Genomic DNA, 22197 nt, shown 5'->3' with positions numbered 1-22197 from the left:
TATAATTTGACTTATATAATGTATTTATCAGTTTATAATTTGGAATGAATCCCCCCCCCCCAAAAAAGAATAATATACAAAAGAGCAGCCAAAAGCAATAAAAAAGCAGCAGTTCAGCCTTAGCCCAGATGACATATATTCTATAAAGAATCCAAAAAAAACTTTAAAATGTAATTGGTTTTTTATTTTTATAACAAACCAGTTTTTAATACAAGAAGGCTTTTTAGGAATTCAAAAGAGCAAAAAAAAACAAACAATATCAAAGTCGCCCATTTCAACTGTTTTAAAGGTGACAAAACAGATATAGGCAAAGGGCATTATGAAAAATTAAGCTTCTAAGTTTAAAGTTAAAATTCGAAGTTCTTACCCAAATAACTGACGAATTTTGTGATGCGGTATTTGAAGTTTTGTATGCAGTAATTCTCGATGAAAAAAACTACTAACTTTGATAATTATTTATGTTAAGAATACATAGCTAATCGATACTTCAACTGCTCTTATTATGCAAGGGTTCTGTAACTCCACAGCCATTTCGTTTCTACCCGATTTCTACTTCTCTTGATGAATAACGAAGAAGACCAGTTTCCAGCCAGCGACTTGTGAATTTTGAACTCATTGAACGCTCGAATCTGTTGTAAATTTAAGCTGTGATTTGAGAAAGACTGATGAAAACATTATTGTTTGCGGTCAACATTGATCGCGCCGCCGACATCTTACCGGAGGCGCGGCGCGCTGTTTTTGACCTCGCCGCCGCCGGTCTTCCCTCATCGGCGTGGCGATGGGTTTAGTCTCAATAGGGTTACCTTCTGCTTTTCTAAAACGGTCAGTCAGGAATTCTGACTTATCTTTACGGAATAGACTATTCAACTTATTGCTATTTGCTTTATAAATATTTTAACATAATAACTTTAGACTGGTTTTTTATGTAATTAATTAAAAAAACTTTCCGAAAAATAAGTTTTTCAAACAAAAGTAAAGGCCATTTTAAACTTAAGCTCAGGAGATACAAATACCTGTTAAAATTCAAACTCAAAAAGACCAGAAATTACTATTAAAGAATAAATGAAACCCAAAACGAACAGAAATTGGAATTTTTTTCAGTAAAGTACAAATCATATTCTCGCTTTTAGAAAGCATAGGGGTTTTGAACCCTACTCATATTAATTTATGCTCGTTTTGATTTTGACTCTAATATTTATTAATATTTGTTCGTTTTAGGTTTCATTTATTTATTGATACTGATTTGGGTTAGTTGTATGCTTGGTAGATTATATGATAGTCCGGACGCCAGGTGTTAAAAGTGTGAATCATTACCACGACGGAATGGGGCTGCTACGAGAATTAGCCTACCCTCCACCCCCTAAATTGACCATGCGGATTCAAAAATACCAATGGGACTTTCTTGCGAGTGGTGGAACACTCCGAAACTTGACATTTTATTATATTTTGGTGTCATGCAAGAAATGCTTGTTCCACAAAGTTTGAAGTGTAGTTATCCGCTCAAATAGAAACGTTTAGAAGCCATAGAGCGTTTTCATAGTAAACTAACTTGATTAATTAAAAAAATCGCATAGTTAAAAAAATTGCAAAATTATATGATTCTGCAACAGTCATGAAAAGTATAAACAAAATCAAATTGAATATTAGATATATAATTATATTAATTGTTGAAAGATCCATCGGTTCAAGATTTTTTTTTTCACTGTAATTTGATTTTCATTTTCAATGCTGTAAGAACTGGAAAATAATAAATTTGTAATATACGAGTAATTCGTTTTCAGTGAAGCACCAATAAAGTAGAAGGCTTTAGGTTTTTACAGTTAAAGAAGGGGGCAGTATCCAAATTTTGTTTGTAGTGAAACTATATTTGTCTTGACTAATCTTAAAAAGAACTAATAAATTAAACTGAATATTTGATGCATAATGGTATTAATTGCTAGAAGCTCATCAGTTCAAAATTTTACTGTAATTTTAATATTTATTTTCAATATTAAGTACAAAAGAAAACATTGGTAATATAATTCGTTTTCAGTAAAGCGCCAATGACGCAGTAGGTTTTAGACTTCTGCAGTGAGGCGATACCCAAACTCTTGTTTGTAGTTACTTTTATTCGATTCAAACTTGATTTGCATATTCAATTTAAGTTTCAAGATTTATTTATTCATTTACATTAATATATATATTGTATGTTTGTTCGCATTGATTGTTATTTAATTTCGGTTCGTTTTAAGTTTCATTAATATTTTAATAGCAAAATATTTGTTTTTGTTTTAAGCTTGATTTTCATATTCAATATAAGCATTACTCGCTTTAAAATTTATTTACTCATTTATATTATTACTTGTTGTATGTTTTTTGCTATGATTGTTTATTTAATTTGTTCATTTTGGGTTTCATTTATTCTTTAATATTAATTTCTGATCTTTTTGAGTTTGAATTTTAACAGGTATTTGTATCTCCTGAGCTTAAGTTTAAAATGGCCTTTACTTTTCACTTTTCTTTGAAAAACTTATTTTTTGGAAAGTTTTTATTAATTAATTTTTGTTCGTTTTTGATTGCAAAAAGTTTCAAGTTTTTATGGAAGGGGGGGGGTGCTTACTTTCCGATTATTATTGACTTTAAAAAAGGATCTAGAACTTTCAGATTAAATCGAATGAGGTTTTTTTCAAAGTCTGTACGATTACCTCTTTGATAAAAACCTTATATATGAACAATAGACAGCTTGCATAACTTGTGGACAGCGATTGACAACAATGAATGGATTGAAAAAATAACTCCAATAAGGGGGTTTAGACCATTTCACTTGCTGACACAAAGGGATCACGACACTTTGGAATTGACCTTAATTGGATTTTGTGTGCCATAGCAATTTTACATCTATCTCAGAGTATGTATTTTAACCTTATAATTGGATAATTATAATATATTTCCTATGTGTTTTTCCTATTAAAAACACCTTCCCATAAGTTATAAACCCCCTTTAGTAAGCTATGCCCAAGAGTATAACTTACAAGGCCTACCCCCGGGCCCTGGTGGGCTGTGTCGACACCGGAGTTTTTTGTTATAAGAACTTTGAACTATTTTAACAAAATTTATATCTCAAAATTTTTATCTGATGCATTTAGGGCGTGGAGGGGGGGGGCTAGTCACCCTCCAATCTCTTTTGACCCTTAAAAAGTGAACAAGAACTTTCAATTTTCTGTCAAATGAGTCCTCTCCAAAGTTCATACAAGCATCCCTTCAATAGTAAATAATTGGACGGATTCGGAGAATCCTTAAATTACAACCCTTGCCATGAGGGCTGTGGGGGAGTTGTCATCCTTAAAGACCTAATTTCCAGAACTTAAAACTATGTTTAATAAAATGACTGTCTCAAAATTTTGATTGGAAGTGTTTGGGGAAAAGGTGGGAAACTTTTTTGAAGTTTCTACGACACCGCCTTCTATAAAAACCTTAAATGCCCCCAGGGCATAACTTACAACCCTCGCCCTGAGGTTTGTGGGGGACTGTCTTCCTCAGAAATATATTTTCTATCAGGAAATCAACTATGCTGAACGAAATGGCTATCTTAAAATTTTGATTGGATGTGTTTGGGGAAATGATCGGCGTGGGGGGGGGGGCAGTTGCTCTCCAATCACTTTCGACTATTAAAAAGGGCACTGTCCCTTTGAATCTCCAATCGAATGAGCTTTTTTTGAAATTTCTACGACAACGCCTTCTATAAAAACCTTATATGCCCCCAGGCCGAAACTTAAAACCCTTGCCCTGAGGGTTGTGGAGGAGTTTCCTCCTCAAAAATATATTTTCTATCTGGAAATCAACTACGCTGAACAAAATGGTTATCTAGATATTTTGATTGGATGTGTTTGGGGGAATTATGTGCGTGGGGGGGGCTAGCTGCCCTCCAATCTCTTTAGAATATTACAAAGGGCACTAGCCCATTCATTTCCAATAGAATGATTCTGTTTTGCAGTATCTACGCAAACACCTTCTATAAAAATATTAAATGCCCCCAGGGCAGGACTAAAAAACCTTGTACTGAGGTTTCTGCGAGATAATCCTCCTAAAAACTATATTTTCAATCGGGAAATCAACTACGCTGAACAAAATGGCTATCTCAAAATTTTGATTGGATGTGTTTGGGGGACTGATGGGCATGGTGGGGCTAGTTGCCCTCCAATCATTTTTGACTATTCAAAAGGGCACTATCCCTTTGAATTTCCAATCGAATGAGCTTTTTTTTGAAGTTTCTACGACAACGCCTTCTATAAAAACCTTATATGCCCCCAGGTCATATCTTAAAACCCTTGCCCTGAAGGTTGTGGGGGAGTATCCTCCTCAAAAACATATTTTCTATCTCGAAATAAACTATGTTGAACAAAATGGCTATCTCAAAATTTTGATTGGATGTGTTTGGGGAAATGATCGGCATGGGAAGGGAGGGGGGCTAGTTACACTCCAATCACTTTTGACAATTAAAAAGGGCACTAGCCCTTTAATTTCCAATCGAATTAGCCTGTTTTGAAGTTTCTACGACACCGCCTTCTATAAAAACCTTATATGCCCCCAGGGCATAACTTACAACCCTTGCCCTGAGGGTTGTGGGGGAGTGTCTTCCTCAAAAATATATTTTCTATCTGGAAATCAACTATGCTGAACTAACTGGCTATCTCAAAATTTCGAGTGGATGTGTTTGGGGAAAGGATCGGCGTGGGGGGGGGGGGCTGGTGCCCACCAATCACATTCGACGAATAAAAATGGCCCGAGCCCATTGATTTTATAATCGAATGATCTTTTTATGAAGTTTATACGACACCGGCTTCTATGAAAATCTTATATGCCCCCGGGTCATATCTTAAAACCCTTGCCCTGAAGGTTGTGGAGGAGTATCCTCCTCAAAAATTTATTTTCTATCTGGAAATCAGCTACGCTGAACAAAATGGCTATCTCAAAATTTTGATTGGATGTGTTTGGGGAAATGATCGGCGTGGGAAGGGAGGGGGGCTAGTTACACTCCAATCACTTTTGACTATTAAAAAGGGCACTAGCCCTTTAATTTCCATTCAAATGAGCCTGTTTTTAAGTTTCTACGACAACGCCTTCTATAAAAAACCTGCTATGCCCCCAGGTCATAACTTAAAACCCTTGCCCTGAGGGTTGTGGGGGAGTGTCCTTCTCAAAAACAAATTTTCTATCTGGAAATCAACTATTCTGAACTAAACGGATATCTCAAAATTTTGATTGGCTGTGTTTGGGGAAAGGATCGGCATGGGGGGGCAGTTGCCCTCCAATCACTTTCAAATATTAAAAAGGGCACTAACCCTTTGAATTTCCAAACGAATGAGCTTTTTTTGATGTTTCTACGGCAACGCCTTCTATAAAAACTTAGATACCCCAAAGGTATAACTTACAACCCTTGCTTTGAGGGTTGTGGGGGAGTATTCTCCTCAAAAATATATTTTCTATCTGGAAATCAACTACACTGAACAAAATGGCTATCTCAAAATTTTGATTGGATGTGTTTGGGGAAATGATCGGCGTGGGAAGGGAGGGGGGCTAGTTACACTCCAATCGCTTTTGACTATTAGAAAGGGCACTAGCTCTTTAATTTCCATTCGAATGAGTCTGTTTTGAAGTTTCTACGACAACGCCTTCTATAAAAAACCTTAGATGCCCCCAGGGCATAACTTAAAACCATTGCCCTGGGGGCTGTGGGGGAGTGTCCTCCTCAAACACACATTTTCTATCTGGAAATCATCTAAGCTGAACAAAAGGGCTATTTCAAAATTTTGATTGGGTGTGTTTGGGGAAATGATCGGCGTGGGAAGGGAGGGGGTAGTTACACTCCGATCACTTTTAACTATTAAAAAGGGCACTAGCCCTTTAATTTCCATTCGAATGAGCCTGTTTTGAAGTTTCTACGACAACGCCTTCTATAAAAACCTTATATGCCCCCAGGGCATAACTGAAAACCCTTGCCCTGAGGGTTGTGGGGGAGTATCCTCCTCAAAAACATATTTTTTATCTGGATATCAACTAGCATACGATGAACAAAATGGTTATCTAGAAATTTCGATTGGCTGTATTTGGGTGACTGATGTGCGTGGGGGGGGCTAGTGGCCCTCCAATCATTTTCGACTATTAAAAAGGGCACTATCCCTTTAATTTCCAATCGAATGAATCTGTTTTGAATTTTCTACGACAACGCCTTCTATAAAAACCTTATATGCCCCAAGGGCATAACTGAAAACCCTTGCCCTGACGGTTGTGGGGGAGTATCCTCCTCAAAAATATATTTTCCATCGTGAAATCAACTACGCTGAACAAAATGGCTATCTCAAAATTTTAATTGGATGTGTTTGGGGGAATGATGGGCATGGTGGGGCTAGTTGCCCTCCAATCATTTTTGACTATTAAAAAGGGCACTATCCCTTTGAATTTCCAATCGAATGAGCTTTTTTTTGTCGTTTCTACGACAACGCCTTCTATAAAAACCTTATATGCCCCCAGGTCATATCTTAAAACCCTTGCCCTGACGGTTGTGGGGGAGTGTCCTCCTCAACAACATATTTTCTATCTAGAAATAAACTACGTTGAACAAAATGGCTATCTCAAAATTTTGATTGGATGTGTTTGGGGAAATGATCGGCGTGGGAAGGGAGAGGGGCTAGTTACACTCCAATCACTTTTGACAATTAAAAAGGGCACTAGCCCTTTCATTTCCAATCGAATTAGCCTGTTTTGAAGTTTCTACGACACCGCCTTCTATAAAAACCTTATATGCCCCCAGGGCATAACTTACAACCCTTGCCCTGAGGGTTGTGGGGGATTGTCTTCCTCAAAAATATATTTTCTATCTGGAAATCAACTATGCTGAAAGAAATGGCTATCTCAAAATTTTGATTGGATGTGTTTGGAGAAATGATCGGCGTGTGGGGGGGGGCAGTTGCCCTCTAATCACTTTCGACTATTAAAAAGGGCACTATCCCTTTGAATTTCCAATCGAATGAGCTTTTTTTGAAGTTTCTTCGACTACGCTTTCTATAAAAACCTTATATGCCCCCAGGGTATAACTTAAAACCCTTGCCTTGAGGGTTGTGGGGGAGTATCCTCCTCAAAAATATATTTTCTATCTGTAAAACAACTACGCTGAACAAAATGGCTATCTAAAAATTTTGATTGGATGTGTTTGGGGTAATGATGTGCGTGGGGGGGGGGGGGCTAGCTGCCCTCAAATCATTTTCGACTATTAAAAAGGGCACTACCACTTTAATTTCCAATCGAATGAGCCTGTTTTGAAGTTTCTACGACAACGCCTTCTATAAAAACCTTATATGCCCCCAGGGCATAACTTAAAACCCTTGCCCTGAGGGTTGTGGGGTAGTGTCCTCCTCAAAAAAATATTTTCTATGTTGAATTTTAAATCGAATGAGCCTTTTTTTGAAGTTTCTACGACAACGCCTTCTATAAAAAACCTTATATGCCCCCAGGTCATATCTTAAAACCCTTGCCCTGAAGGTTGTGGGGGAGTGTTCTCCTCAAAAACATATTTTCTATCTGGAAATCAACTACGCTGAACAAAATGGCTATCTCAAAATTTTGATTGGATGTGTTTGGGGAAATGATCGGCGTGGGAAGGGAGGGGGGCTAGTTACACTCCAATCACTTTTGACTATTAAAAAAGGGCACTAGTCCTTTAATATCCAATCGAATGAGCCTGTTTTGAAGTTTCTACGACAACACCTTCTATAAAAACCTTATATACCCCCAGGGTATAACTTAAAACCCTTGCCCTGAGGGTTGTGGGGGTGTATCCTCCTCAAAAATATATTTTCTATCTGGAAATCAACTACGCTGAACAAAATGGCTATCTAAATATTTTGCGTGGCGGTGTGTGGGGGAATGATGTGCGTGGGGGGGGGCGGAGTGCCCTCCAATAATTTTAGACTATTAAAAATGGCACTTTCCCTTTAATTTCCAATCGAATGAGCCTGTTTTGAAGTTTCTACGACAACGCCTTCAATAAAAACCTTATATACCCCCAGGGCGTAACTTAAAACCCTTGCCCTGAGGGTTGTGGGGGAGTATCATCCTCAGAAAGATATTTTATATAGGGAAATCAACTCCGCCGAACAAAATGGATCTCTGATAATTTTGATTGGAGTTGGTTGATGAACTGATGGACAGGGGGGCTTGTTGCCCTCCAAACAATTTTTATTTAAAAGTGGCTCTAGCCCTTTCATTTCCAATATAATGAGCTTGTTTTGAAGTTTCTACGACAACGCCTTCTATAAAAACCTTATATACCCCCAGGGCTTAACTTAAAACCCTTGCCCTGAGGGCTGTGGGGGAGTGTCCTCCTCAAAAATATATTTTCTATCTGGAACTCAACTACGCTGAACAAAATGGCTATCTAAAAATTTTGATTGGATGTGTTTGGGGAAATGATGGGCGTGAGGGGGGAGGGGGCTAGTTACACTCCAATCGCTTTCGACTATTAAAAAGTGCACTAGGCCTTTAATTTCCAATCAAATGAGCCTGCTTTGAAGTTTCTTCGACAACACCTTCTATAAACACCTCATATGCTTCCAGGGTATAGCTTAAAACCTTGGCCTCTATGGTTGTGGGGGATCTTTCTCCTCTAAAATAGGTTTACTATCCGGGAATCAACTACCCTGAACACTATGACTATCTAAAAATTTTGAGTGGATGTGTTTTGGGGGAATGATGTGCGTGGGGTGGGGGGGGGGGCTGATTGCCCTCCAATCATTTTCGACTATTAAAAAGGGCACAAGCCCTTTAATTTCCAATCGAATGAGCCTTTTTTGAAGTTTCTACGACAACACCTTCTATAAAAACGTTATATGCCCCCAGGGCATAACTTACAACCCTTGCGCCGAGGGTCGTGGGGGAGTGTCCTCCTCAAAAATATCTTGTCCATATGGAAATCAACCACGCTAAACAAAATGGCTATCTCAAAATTGTGATTGGAGGTGTTTGGGGGAATGATGGGCATGGGGGGGCTAGTTGCCCTCCAATCATTTTTGACTATTAAAAAGGGATTTAGCCCTTTCATTTCCAATCGAATGAGCCTGTTTTGAAGTTTCTACGACAACGCCTTCTATGAAAACCTTATATACCCCCAGGGCTTAACTTAAAACCCTTGCCCTGAGGGTTGTGGGGGAGTGTCCTCCTCAAAAATATATCGATTAAGCCTGTTTTGAAGTTTCTACGACAACGCCTTCTATAAAAAACCTTATATTCCCCCAGGGCATAACTTAAAACCCTTGCCCTAAGGGTTGTGGGGGAGTGTCCTCCTCAAAAATATATTTTCTATCTGGAAATCAACGATACTGAACAAAATGGCTATCTCAAAATTTTGATTGGATGTGTTTGGGGGAATGGTGGGCGTAGGGGGGGGACTAGTTTCCCTCCAATCATTTTCGACTATTAAAAAGGGCACTAGAACTCGATTTCCAATCGAATGAGCCCCCTTGGAAGTTTCTACGACAACCCCTTCCATATGAAGTGCCTCTGGGAAAAAAAAATAATAATAAATAATAATAATAAAACATTGGAGCCGTATGGCCTTTACTATAGGCAACGCTACAGCGTTGCCTCTGATACGCACATCTTAGCTAGCGAAACTAGAATATTCTTCGTAACCCAGGGTCTCTTTGGTGTGTCATAATAATATCTTTTCTTCTTAGGCTAACTACTTGCAACCACCACATTCTTAACCATCGAATACATCCAGATACATCCATCGTATACAAAACCATCGAATTGTAAACTTGCCATTCTAAATTATTACCATCTAGGAGATCAAAATTTTTACCTCCAAGCTCTTGTTTTTAACTTTAATACATTAATAAGACTCTACGAAACCAAGAGAGGAAAGAGAATAATAAATGAAAAATAAAATCAAATAGGTGAGAAAACGAGGATTTTGTCAGCCAGTGGGAAATAAAATCCTTTTTTTCTCACCAATTTGATCTTATTTTTCATTTATTATTATCTTTCCTCTCTTGGTTTCTTGCGTCATGTATAGCCAGTGTGGTCTTAAAATGTATTAGGACTCGAACCCTTTTTCAACACTTTGGAGCGCTATGACCTTGGTTTGTACAGATATTATATTAACAAAATGATGCGAAATATCATTCATAATAATACTTGTGGTACTATGTCCAGTATTTAAAAAAAATATTGTACATCAGTGTCGCTGAATCGATGTTCTTCCTACTTCATGCATTAATAGTCTGCAAGAGCCCCTAACCTATCAAAGTGTTCAGATGATCACGGATTTTACCATTATTATTTATTGTTCTCAAATTCAAATTAAACTCACCGCAAATAAAACATAGTTTTGTTGAAATTAGTAACTTATCCAATTCCTGATCAAAAAGTAGACCGAACTAATCAATATTAGACGTTGGGATCGATATATCAAAACCAAAAACATTTAAAATTTAGATATTACAATTCAATCCCCATACTTTCAAATACCATTTTACGATTTAGGATTTACACATGAATATCTAAGCCTCTATGTTAACGCAGTTCTATATTCTTAATATATACCTTACAATTACCAAGCTCCCACAACGAAGAATTATGGTTCTGCAATTAAGCCCTGTAAAAGCTACACTATAGGTTCTGTCTGCCCAGACAATACATTTAAAAACTGATAAGAAGTTCCAAGTCCCTGGAATTCTATATAAAAAACATAAATTTCACTTTGACGTCTATAATAGCTCTAATCAAAGATAAATGTATAAAACGAATCAGTGGAATATTCATGCAACTCACCAACATCGAAATCTCCATGCAGTACCCCTCCCCCAACAGAATCACTCAAGAAAACCCTATCTTTTTCTTCTTAAACTTACCATATAAACAAATCAATCAATCCTCAGACAACGTCTGTAATAAGACCTGAATTGTTACTGACTTCCGAATATCAAGATTTTATGACGTATTTGGGGTGCTTGTTGCCATATCCTTACTTGATTCAATGTCTGGACGATGTCTCTTATTTTTGTTTTTCTTGCCCATCTAAGCCTAGGAATAAATAAAAGCCTCTAGTCGGAAAAAGAACCAAATTTTTGTCCTGGGTGGTGCGAGCGTGTGTTAAATTTAGCAGTTAGCTATGGTAAACACCTTAATACACATTAATTAGAATTTGAATCTTCTTTCTGCACAGTAAGTAAGCTAATTACAAAATATATTCCTTGAAGAAGAAGTATTTGTATCCATTATTCTCATACACTAACAATTTTTATTCCCAATGAAACTCATTAGTTCATATAAGATTTTCGTTCGATCACAGTGTATATAAAAAAATTAGCAATAATCAAACTTCATTCATTCATGACGTTACTCATAGAGCAGCTAACTGGTGGATAGCTGAATTATAACTAAGTCATGACATTGAGGTGAAACTTTCAGGGAAAGTTGAGTTGGAAGTTGAACTAAATCAAAGCACACTTTGGGTATGCATGTTGTCCAAAGGGTGTGTCTGTGATATCTCAGGAACTGCTAAAGCGGCGTTCACGAGCGTGTCTAGCTAGAATCCCATGTCTAGACACGTGTCTAGCCAGAATCCTATGTCTAGGCAACGACCGTTCACAAGTAAAATTCGGTGCTTAGATAAAACTACAAACTTAGTTTCAAATTGTCATTTCTAGCCAGTCAAGAGTGCTTATGCGGGCAAAACTTTCAAAATTGTAATCCCTATTTTTACTGTCACAAGCCAATGGATGAGATAAGCAAAACAATTGCCTTAGTGTGTTTCACTATTATGTCTGGTGTTGCATATTTGCCTAAAATTAAATAAAACAATTAATGAGAAAACAAAACTTAAATTTCAGTTTAAAAATGTCAACATAAATGATGAAAATAGCGGAACTTGACACATTCTGATCGGCTGTAATCGAAAATCCTAGACATTGAGCTCTAGAGTCTAGAACTCAATGTTTAGCCAAGCGCCTTGTCTAGCCTGTCTAGCTAAGCGCCAAATTTTACTTGTGAACGGTTGTTGCCTAGACATTGAATTCTGGCTAGACACGTGACTAGACATGGGATTCTAGCTAGACACGATTGTGAACGCCGCTTAAGGGTAATTAATTGAAACGCTCAGGATATGTTGAACTAAGTAAAAAAGAAACTATAGGCATCTAGGTTGTCAAAAGGTCGTATCTACAATATATGTGGAATGGCTAAGGGCATTGAGGTGAAACTTTCAGGGAATATCGAGGTGGATGTTGAACTAAATAAAAAAACACAGTGTGCATGCAAGTCGTAAAAAGGGAGAATTTACGATATCTCAGGAAAGGCCAGGGGTATTAAGTTAAAAAAATTCAGGGAATGTTGAGGGGGATGTTGAACTAAATCTATAGAAACTACGTGGACCCAGATTTCGAAAAAAAAGCATATCTAGAATATCTTCGAAATGGCTTAGGACATTGAGGTGAAACTGTCAGGGAATTTTGAAGTGAAATTTAAACTAAATCAATGCACAATAAGTGCATAGTGATTGCCATAAGAGAGCATCTGTAGCATCTCTGGAATGGTTGAGAACAAAGAGGTGAAATTTTTTTGAAATTTTGAATTGAATATTGAACTAACTCAAAACAAACTGTGCATGTAAGTTTTCAAAAGGGTGTATCTGCGATATCAGAGGCAATGCTAAAGTGTTGCCTATAGTAAAGGCCATACGGCTCCAGTGTTTTATTATTTATTATTGTTATTATTTTATTTTTTTCCCCAGAGGCACTTCATATGGAAGGAGTCGTCGTAGAAACTCCAAAGGGGGCTCATTCGAATGGAAATTGAGAGTTCTAGTGCCCTTTTTAGTAGTCGAAAGTGATTGGAGGGCAACTAACCCTTCTCTCACATCCACCTTTCCCCCAAACACATTCAATGAAAATTTTGAGATAGCCATTTTATTAAACGTAGTTTTAAGTTCTAGAAATTAGGTCTTTGAGGACGACAACTCCCCCACAGCCCTCAGGGCAAGGGTTGTAAGTTATGCCTTGTGAGCATATAAGGTTTTGTATACACAACGTTGTCGAAGAAACTTCAGAAAGGGCTATTCAATTTCAAATTTAAATGGCTAGTTCCATTTTTAATAGTCGAAAGTGATTCTAAGGCAACTGACACCCCTTCCACGCCAACCATTCCCCAAACACATCCAATCAAAATTTTGATATAGCAATTTTGTTCAGCGTGGTTGAAAGTTCTGGAAATTATACGTTTGAGCAGGATAACCCCCCACAGTCTTCAGGGGCAAGGGTTATAAGTTATGCCCTGGGGGCATATATGGTTCTTACGGAAGGAATGCTCGTATAAACTTCAGAGAGGGCTCAACTGATTGAAAATTGAAAGTTCTAGTTCACTTTTTAAGATTCAAAAGAGATTGGAGGGCACCTAGCCCCCCTCCCTCACCACGCCTTTTTTTCTTCAAACCTATCCGATAAGAACTTTGAGATAACTTATTTTTAAATAGTTCAAAGACCATATAACGAAAACTCAGGAGTCAACACAGCCCCCCCAGGGCCCAAGGGCAGGCGTTGTAAGTTATGTCCAGGGGGAACATCTGGTTCTTATAGAAGGGATACTCGTAACAACTTCGGATAAGGCACATTTGATTAGAAATCGAAAGTTCTAGTTCAGTTTTTAGAGTCAAAAGAGATAGGAGGGTAACTAGCCCCTCCCCATGCCCCTTTTCCCCAAATGCATGCAATAAAAATTTCCAGAGAGCCATAAGGCTAAAAATTGTTCAAATGTCAGATAAAAAAACTCAGGTGTCGACAGAACCCCCCAAGGCCCGGGGGCAGGCGTTGTAAATTATGCCATGGGGCATATTTGTTCGTATGAAAGGGATGCTCGTATAAACTTCAGAGAGGGCTCATTTGATTGGATATTGAAAGTTCTAGCTCAATTTTTAATAGTCAAAGAAATCCGAGGGCTGCTAGCCCCCCCCCCCCACGCGTTCTTTTTCAAAACCCATCTGATGAAAATTTTGAGATATACATTTTGTCAAAAATAGTTCAAAAGTCGGATAAGAAAAAATCCGGTGTCAATAGAACCCCCCAGGATACAGGGAAAGGTGTTCTAAGTTATGCCCTAAGGGCATGAATGGTTTTTATGAAAGGGATGCCCCTATAAATTTCATAGAGGGCTCATTTGATTGGAAATTGAAAGTTCTAGTTCACTTTTTAAGAGTCAAGAGAGTTAAACTAGCCCCGCCCCCACTCTCTTTTACCCCAAACCCGCCCGCTATTTTTTTTTATATAGCCATTGTTTTAGAACTTGTACAAAAATTATATAAAAAAACACGCCCCCCAGAGCCCGGGGGATATGCGTTGTAAGTGTTGTCCTCGGGGCATGAATGTTTCTTATGAAAGGGATGCTCGTATAAACTTAAGAGGGGGATCATTTGATTTGAAATTGAAAGTTCTAGTTAAATTTTTAAGAGTCAAAAGATATCCGAGGGTAACTAGCCCCCCCCCACACCCTTTTTATTAGGAATAATAGCCATTTCATTAGAAATAGTTCAAAGGTCAGATAAAAAAAATTCTGTGCCGACGGAACCCGCCAGGGCTCGGAGGCAGGCGTTATGAGTAATGCTCTGGAGGCATATTTTGTTCTTATGGAAGAAATGCTCGTATGAACTTCGGACATGGTTCATTTGAATGGAAATTGAAAGTGCTTGTTCACTTTTTAAGAGTCGAAAGTGATCGAAGGACAACTAGCTCTCCACCCCCACCTCCATGCCCTAAATGCATCAGATAAAAATTTTGAGAAATATATTTTGTTAAAAATAGTTAAAATTTCTGATAACAAAAAACTCCGGTGTCAACACAGCCCCCCAGGGCCCGGGGGTAGGCGTTGTAAGTTATGCCCTGGGGGAATGGGTGTTATGGAAGGGATGCTCGTATAAACTTCCTAGAGGGCTTATTTGATTGGAAATTGAAAGTTGTAATTCACTTTTTAAGAGTCAAAAGTGGTTGGAGGGCAGCTAGCCCCCACACACTCCATTTATTTTTTTCCCAGAGGCACTTCATATAGAAGAGGTCGTCGTATAGACTTCAAAGGGGGCTCATTCGATTGGGAATGGAGAGTTCTAGTGCCCTTTTTAAGAGTCAAAAGTTATCAGAGGGCAACTGCCCCCCCCCCCCTAAGCCTTTTTTCCCCAAATAAATCTGAAAAAAAATTTGAGGTAGCCATTTTGTTAAAAATAGTTCAAAGATCATATAACAAAATTTCCTTTACGTATGGTCATTTCGTTAAAAATAGTTCAAAGGTCAGATAAGAAAAACTCCTGTGAGGACACAACCCCCCCCCCCCCAGGGCCGGGGCCGGTGGTGTAATTATTGCTAGGGGGCGTTTTTGGTTTTTATGGAAGGTGTGCTCGTATAAACTTCAGAGAGGGTTACTTTGAATGGAAATTAAAAGTTGTTGCTTTCAGAGTGAAAAAAGATCGGAGGCTAACAAGCCCCTCCCGTCCTCCACGCCTTTGGGTGTATCAAATGGATAAATCCATCCGATAAAAATTTCAGGTGACCATTATGTTAAAAACAGTTCAACCATCAGATATTAAAACTTCAGGGTCGGCGAAACCCCCCAGGGCTCAGGGACAGGCGTTGTAAGTTATACTCCGGGGATATATATGGTTCTTATAGAAGGGATACTCGTATAAACTTCAGAGAAGGCAGCCCTTTGTCCCCAAACCCATCCGATAAAAATTTTGAGATAGTAATTTTGTCAAAAATAGTTCAAACATCAGATAATCAAAACTCCGAGGTTGACACAAGCCCATTTTTTCACTTTGATATTGCTAATTTGGCACACGTTATGTCACTTCGATGAATATTTGATTTTTTTTTTTTTAAGTTTGATTTGAAAGAAGGAATTTTAAAAACTTGAAATTTTTTGCAATCAAAAACGAACAAAAATTAATTAAAAAAAAACTTCCCGAAAAATAAGTTTTTCAGAGAAAAGTAAAGGCAATTTTAAGCTTAAGCTCAGCAGATACAAATACCTTTTAAAATTCAAAGTCAAAGCGCCAATGACACAGTAGGTTTCAGACTTTTACAGTGAGAGAAGGAGGTCATACCCAAACTCTTCTTTGTGGTGATTTTTGTTCGTTTCAAGCTTGATTTGCATATTCAATTTAAGTTTCACTCTTTTTAAGATTTATTTATTAATTTACATTAATATCTATTGTACGCTTGTTTGTATTGATTGTTTATTTAATTTCTGTTCGTTTTAAGTTTCATTTATACTTCAATAGGAAAATATTTTTTTTCGTTTTAAGCTTGATTTTCATATTCAATTTAAACATTACTTGCTTGAAGACCCATTTTTTTATTTAGATTGTTCCTTGTTGTATGTTTTTGCTATGATTGCTTATTTAATTTCTGATCGTTTTGAGTTTGAATTTTAAAAGGTATTTGTATCTGCTGAGATTAAGTTGAAAATGGCCTTTACTTTTTTTTGAAAAGCTTATTTTTCGGAAAGTTTTTTTTTAATTAATATCTTAGAAAGGACTAAGGGCATTAAGTTGAAGTTTTTGAGGCATTTTGAGAGGAGGGGGTTCAAATAAATCAAAAGAAATTAGGTGCGTCCTGGTTGTCAAAAGGGTGTATCTTCGATATTTCATGAACGGGTGAGGGTGTTAGATTAAAACTTTCAGGGCTACTACTACTGCCACTACTACGACTACGGCAATTGCTACTTCTACTGCTACCACTACTTCTTCTAATGCTACTACTATTGATACTTCTGTGGCTACCTTTGACTTGCGAGTGTGACTGTTAGTGACTGCGACTACTTGAGACTACGACTGTGATTGTTTGTGTCTGGGATTGCTTGCGACTCTGGCTTCTTATGGCTAACTACTTACGACTACGACTACTGGTTACTCATTGCATCTGGTACTCTGACTACTTGAGACCGCGACAACTTGCGACTATCACTGTGACTACTTACGAAAGCGACTACTTGTGATTAAAATTATGTGCGACTGTGACCACTTGCGACTGCGAATACTTGTCATTACTTGTAACTTCAGATGTAGATACTTGTAACTGCGACTAGTTATGACTGCCACTGCGAGCAATCAGATTTCGACCACTTTCGACAGCCTGTTTTTGTGGCTGTGACTGCTCTTGACTATGAAAACCATTATTTGCGACCGTATCAACTACTTGTGACTGTGTATAATTTCTGATTTACTTTACTTATAAACTTTAATACAAATTCCCTGTTTTATGTGGTAAAACAAACTGTGGTTATACCACGTTTTTTACAATTGTCTTTGATTTAGTTCAATATCCCCTTCAACATTCCCTGAAAGTTTTACCTTGATATCATTAGACTTTTTGAAGACCCAGGATCAAACATACCTTCCTTCTCAATAATAAATTCCATATGTAAACAATGGGCAACTTGTATATTTTACAGCCCTTTTCCCAGGAACTGTGTGGGATTTTGTAATCGAAGCATTAAATGTTTGTAAACTACTTTACAAAAAGTAAATTATCTAATTACTACTACGAATGCTACTATTCGAACTATTAACACTGTTGTTGGGACAACTACTACCGCGGCTAGTTTGACTACTGCTACGACTACTTCTGCTACAAATATAAAAAAAAACAGTAAAATAAAGCTATGTCAATTAACAGTGAACTGTGTCAATTAAAAATTAATTAAAAAAAATCATAAAAGAAGATTTCCAAAAAAGTAGAGCTACATTAAGCTCAAGACGAGCGAAAATAAAGTCAAATAGCAGTTTCTTGCCCCATGAATTTTGTTAGCAGTTCCCTCTCTGACTGATAGTTCCATTCCAAGTATCTTCACTGATGGACTGACTTCTAGCCAAGTCTCTCTTTCCAAGTCCCTGGTCCATCTTGCCTTTGGGTTTTCAGCTAAAGGGAGGATCTTGCTCTTTTGATTATGAATCCTTACAACAAAGTTTTTCTCATACCATTCTAGGCCTAGCATTACTTTTTTAACGTCACTTGCTCCATCGGCCAAGGAATTGGCATTATCCATAAAGGCTTCTGGCTTGAGAACTACAGTTGGCGGTACTCTGATACCTGTTATTCTAGTTTTTAAGTATTTTATTAGCGGGTTGAGATATATCCGGGTTGCAGTGGTTGCAGTGGTACCTAGTAAGAGACGATCACGTCCAATGTTAAGAGATATAAAAACCCATAATTCCTAAAAAAAAGAGTCAGATCAAAACAAAAAGTACACTATTAGAACCGCCTTGTTCAAAACCCCTGTATAGGAAACTTTCTGTCCCTTGGCTTGAACAGCAAGGGAAATATATTGGCTTGAAAATCAAGAAAAGTGGCAGCTACTACAGCATTTTACCTAAACGGCATCTTTTGTTTTCTTTTTTTTTTCTTTTTTTCTTCCATAGAATTTTCTTCCACAGATAGCTTGGCACTGGAACATCTTAGAGAGTTGTTCAATGGCTTATTTTAAAGGAAATTATTGGGGTTAAAAACCTTTTGTAATTAAAACAAATAATTTTTAAAATATAAATAATTTTTCTACAAAAAACTGCATATTTCATGTTAAAGATTGATCAATGACGACATAATCATAGGTTGTAGCCAGGTCGTCTCTTACTATTCCAATTAAAAAAAAGCCATAGGCTTTTTCCTGTTTGTAATTTTACATCAAACAAAGATCAGATCAGACCGAGAACAGACAAGATCAGACCGAGAACAGAACTGATCGGGTCAGATCAAGCAGTTCGTGACAACGTTACATTAATTTATTAAGAGGGAAGGGGGATATCTGAAGTATCCGGGTTGCAGCGGTAGCTAGCAACCTAGAGAGAGACGATCACGTCTAATGTTAAGAAATATAATAACTCCAAAAAAGAATTAGATCAAAACAAAAAGTACACCATTAGAACTGCCTTGTTCAAAACCCCTATTTAGGAAACTTTCTATCACTTGACTTGAACAACAAGGGAAATATATTGGCTTGAAAATCAAGAGAAGTGGCAGTTACTACAGCATTCTGCCCAAACGGCATCTTTTTTTTTCTTTTTTTTCCTCCACAGAAAAGACGACCATTAGAATAACAGACCATTGTATACATTGGACTTACTAAGCTACTTGATTCTTTGAGGTTTGTCTCTAACTATTTCCAACTATAACTATATATCTAACAATAGCTGTGTTTTTAATCAGGTTTATATTTTATAATATTACATTCAAAATGTCTTAAAAGGACATGATGTGAGCCTTTAACGAATAAAAAACGGTAATTATGTTTTTGGAATATAAAATGAAAAAGTGTATACATATGCTACTCGGGATATTTTTCTTGTAGAATAACAACATTTGTAGACGTGTCTTTTTTTTGCTAATTTAAAACGCTTTTTAAACTTTTGGTCACTATGGGCTGCAGCTAGAGCAGCAACCATGATTATCTGAGGGATTAAACCGTCTCCAGAGAAATATTTAGGAATATTGTTCAAACTTTGAGTAATTTTTGGAGGTTAATAACCCGTATATACTTTTCATACTTTTCCGGGTTGCAGCAGTAGCTAGTCTCTTATAAAAATGAACAGCTTGGGTCTCCTTGTCGAAGAGATATTTCGAGGGGAAATTCTTCAATGAGGCTGCTGTTAACTATCACTTTCGCTGCTGCATGAGGTTCACAAATTCACTGCAAAACGAATACTTATCCGTCATCAATTTCCAAAGCAAATCATGGACCACTGAATCGAAAGCTTTGATAAAATCAACACGTATTAACACCCATTTGAGATCACGTTTTGACTACTCTTCTCTTCTAAGGAGCATATCCCTTAAAATAGCAAGAACATCCTGGACTTTTTGGAACATAAATTTTAAGTTCTTTTAAACTTAATAAAATATTTTTGTTATTCTTTTACCTTAGTACAAATAGAGATTCAAATTACCGAAATCCTGATATGCTGGTAATACCTCTAATGATTCATATTTGGCAACCTATTGCAATTTATTCGCTTGTTTCCTTTCATTTATAGCTTTTCCGTATTTTGATTGATTGGAATATGTTTTATATAGGGCGTAATGTTTTTTTTTCGGTTTTAGCACTTGCTAATGATGAAGGACAAAGGGCCAGGTATGTCCTTCCATATTTTGTTGATATATTGTGGTCTTTTTCTACAGAAGAATCAACCAAAAACGTATCAAAATTTGTTTATATTCATTTGTGTTGCGTTTTTACGAGTCAGACAAACGTTTCGGGGGGGGGGGTGAACCCCCAATGAATACTGGCCACAATGGCCACTTTTATATTTTTTACCCTTTCGATGTAAAAAACAAAGAAAGGTAAAGGAATGGTATCAGACTTCACAGTCCAAAGTGACGTCGCTGATCTTCATTTCATGGCCCTCCAGGCAGGAAGTGTAATGGAGGAGGGAGGATATCCGGTGCTTTCGCGCTCCCTTCGTTTTTATATTCTTCAGATTTCCTTAGGTACCCATTTGGTACTGGGTTGACTCTGATTGAGCTTACAAAGATTTGCCACTGACCCCATCTTCCAAACGGGGTCAGTTTTGTATCTTTATTGTCGATTTCTAATATGTGCTAAATTTATCATATTATGTTTTTCATCATTAGATAACTCATTCAAAATTTCAGGTTTGTATCTGTACCCGACTGTGGTCATGTAATTGAAGTTGAAGCAATGGACTACTGGATGAAGTCTGTTAGTAAGGACTTGGTAGGTCTGCAGCGCTGCCCAAGATGCAACACTCCTATTTCATCATTTATTGGTCGGTATGGAAATGTAATAAGACAAACTTTTCGTGATACTGAAGAAGTCAAGGCTCAATTTTTTACGGCTAAAGATGTTAGTGCAGAACTGGCTAATTTAGAAAGAAGAGTGACTAACCGTAAAGCAATGGTAGATGAAGACAATTTAATAATGGGATCTAGAACAGGTAAGATTTTTTTTTCCGTTAGGCACGGGTCCAAAATAAGTATTTTCAGCAAGATTAGGTGTGTATTGTGGCTTTTATAAAGATTGTATGTTTGGTTTCGTATGTTTGGTTGGTCTCGTCGGGTTTTTATTTCACTCTTGCCAAAGGCACCTCGATTTAAGATGGTCGGATGATAGTGTTTTCCTTGTCTTTTTACCAGGGATTGAACTCATTTAATTTCTCGGCCTCTTTTTTGTGTCCTTTTCACTGGCCAAAGACCCATTTTTCTTTGTTTGTTTGTTTTCGAAAGTAATGCTTTGCTGGTTTGTTCTTTTTTTACAGCAATGGGTATTAAATTTTCCTAAAAAGACCTTTTAAGGACCAGTGTGGATCCAGGGGGAGGGCGAGGGGGATGCCCCCCCCCATCTTAACGTAGTCTAAAGTAGTGTAATTTACTTAGTTAACGCAAGTTTGCGTTAATTAAACTTACTCCTAACGCAAGTTTGTCGGGTCAACCTATTTCCCCCCCCCCCCACCCTGAAAAAAAAAATCCTGGATCCGTCCCTGTTAAGGACCTTTGTATTTCATTTGGAAAATTTATCTCCGTAGCCAATAGAATTTACCACTTAGTTTCAGGTATGCTTCCCGTTAACTGTATTTGTTTGTTGTTGTTATTTACTGTCCGTTCTTTTGAAGCTTTTTTCTTAAATATCTGAGTCAAAAGAATTAATCAAACACCTAGAGTTCTATCTAGCTTATCAATAACCGGAATTGGCAATGTATTCACGGAGAATGGGCTTTGGGAACTCTCTCTCGGGTCCTCTCATTATATCTCTTTAGCTCTCATCTCTCATTCTCTGTTTCTAGCTCTATTCATATATATATATATATATATATATATATATATATATATATATATATATATATATATATATATATATATATATATATATATATATATATATATATATATATATATATATATATATATATATATATATATATATATATTCTTTCTTTCTTTTTGTCTCTCTATCTCTCTCTATGGCTCTATCTCTCTCTCTTGTGTCTAAGATACTATCAAAATTTTAGGATTAATTTTCTGTTCATATCTTTTTAACTTTCCCTGGCGTTTTTTTTTTTAGACTCTTCTGGTATCCACCAGGCTCTGGCAGAATTGGTGAGGCGTATTACTACCACTTTGGATAAACACCAGAGGCGAAAAGGAGGTGTGCAAAAGCTATTCTTGATGA

At 37.2% G+C, this 22197-nt stretch overlaps 1 pseudogene across 1 annotated transcript in view; it reads left to right on the top strand.

The window, feature by feature from the left end:
* Positions 1-22197, top strand: part of LOC148940178 (NFX1-type zinc finger-containing protein 1-like) — a 171224-nt pseudogene that overhangs the window by 146550 nt on the left and 2477 nt on the right. The window contains exons 15-16 of the transcript XR_016143460.1: positions 20664-20965; positions 22090-22197. The product of XR_016143460.1 is annotated as an NFX1-type zinc finger-containing protein 1-like (transcript). The remainder of the gene's footprint in view (positions 1-20663; positions 20966-22089) is intronic.

Source organism: Artemia sp. Qi Xiang Cuo, chromosome 20 (genome assembly GCF_049724085.1).
Source record: "Artemia sp. Qi Xiang Cuo chromosome 20, ASM4972408v1, whole genome shotgun sequence".
Taxonomy (NCBI): Eukaryota; Metazoa; Arthropoda; class Branchiopoda; order Anostraca; family Artemiidae; genus Artemia; species Artemia sp. Qi Xiang Cuo.
Note: the sequence above shows the minus strand (reverse complement) of the source record. Positions and strands in the feature narration are given on the sequence as shown.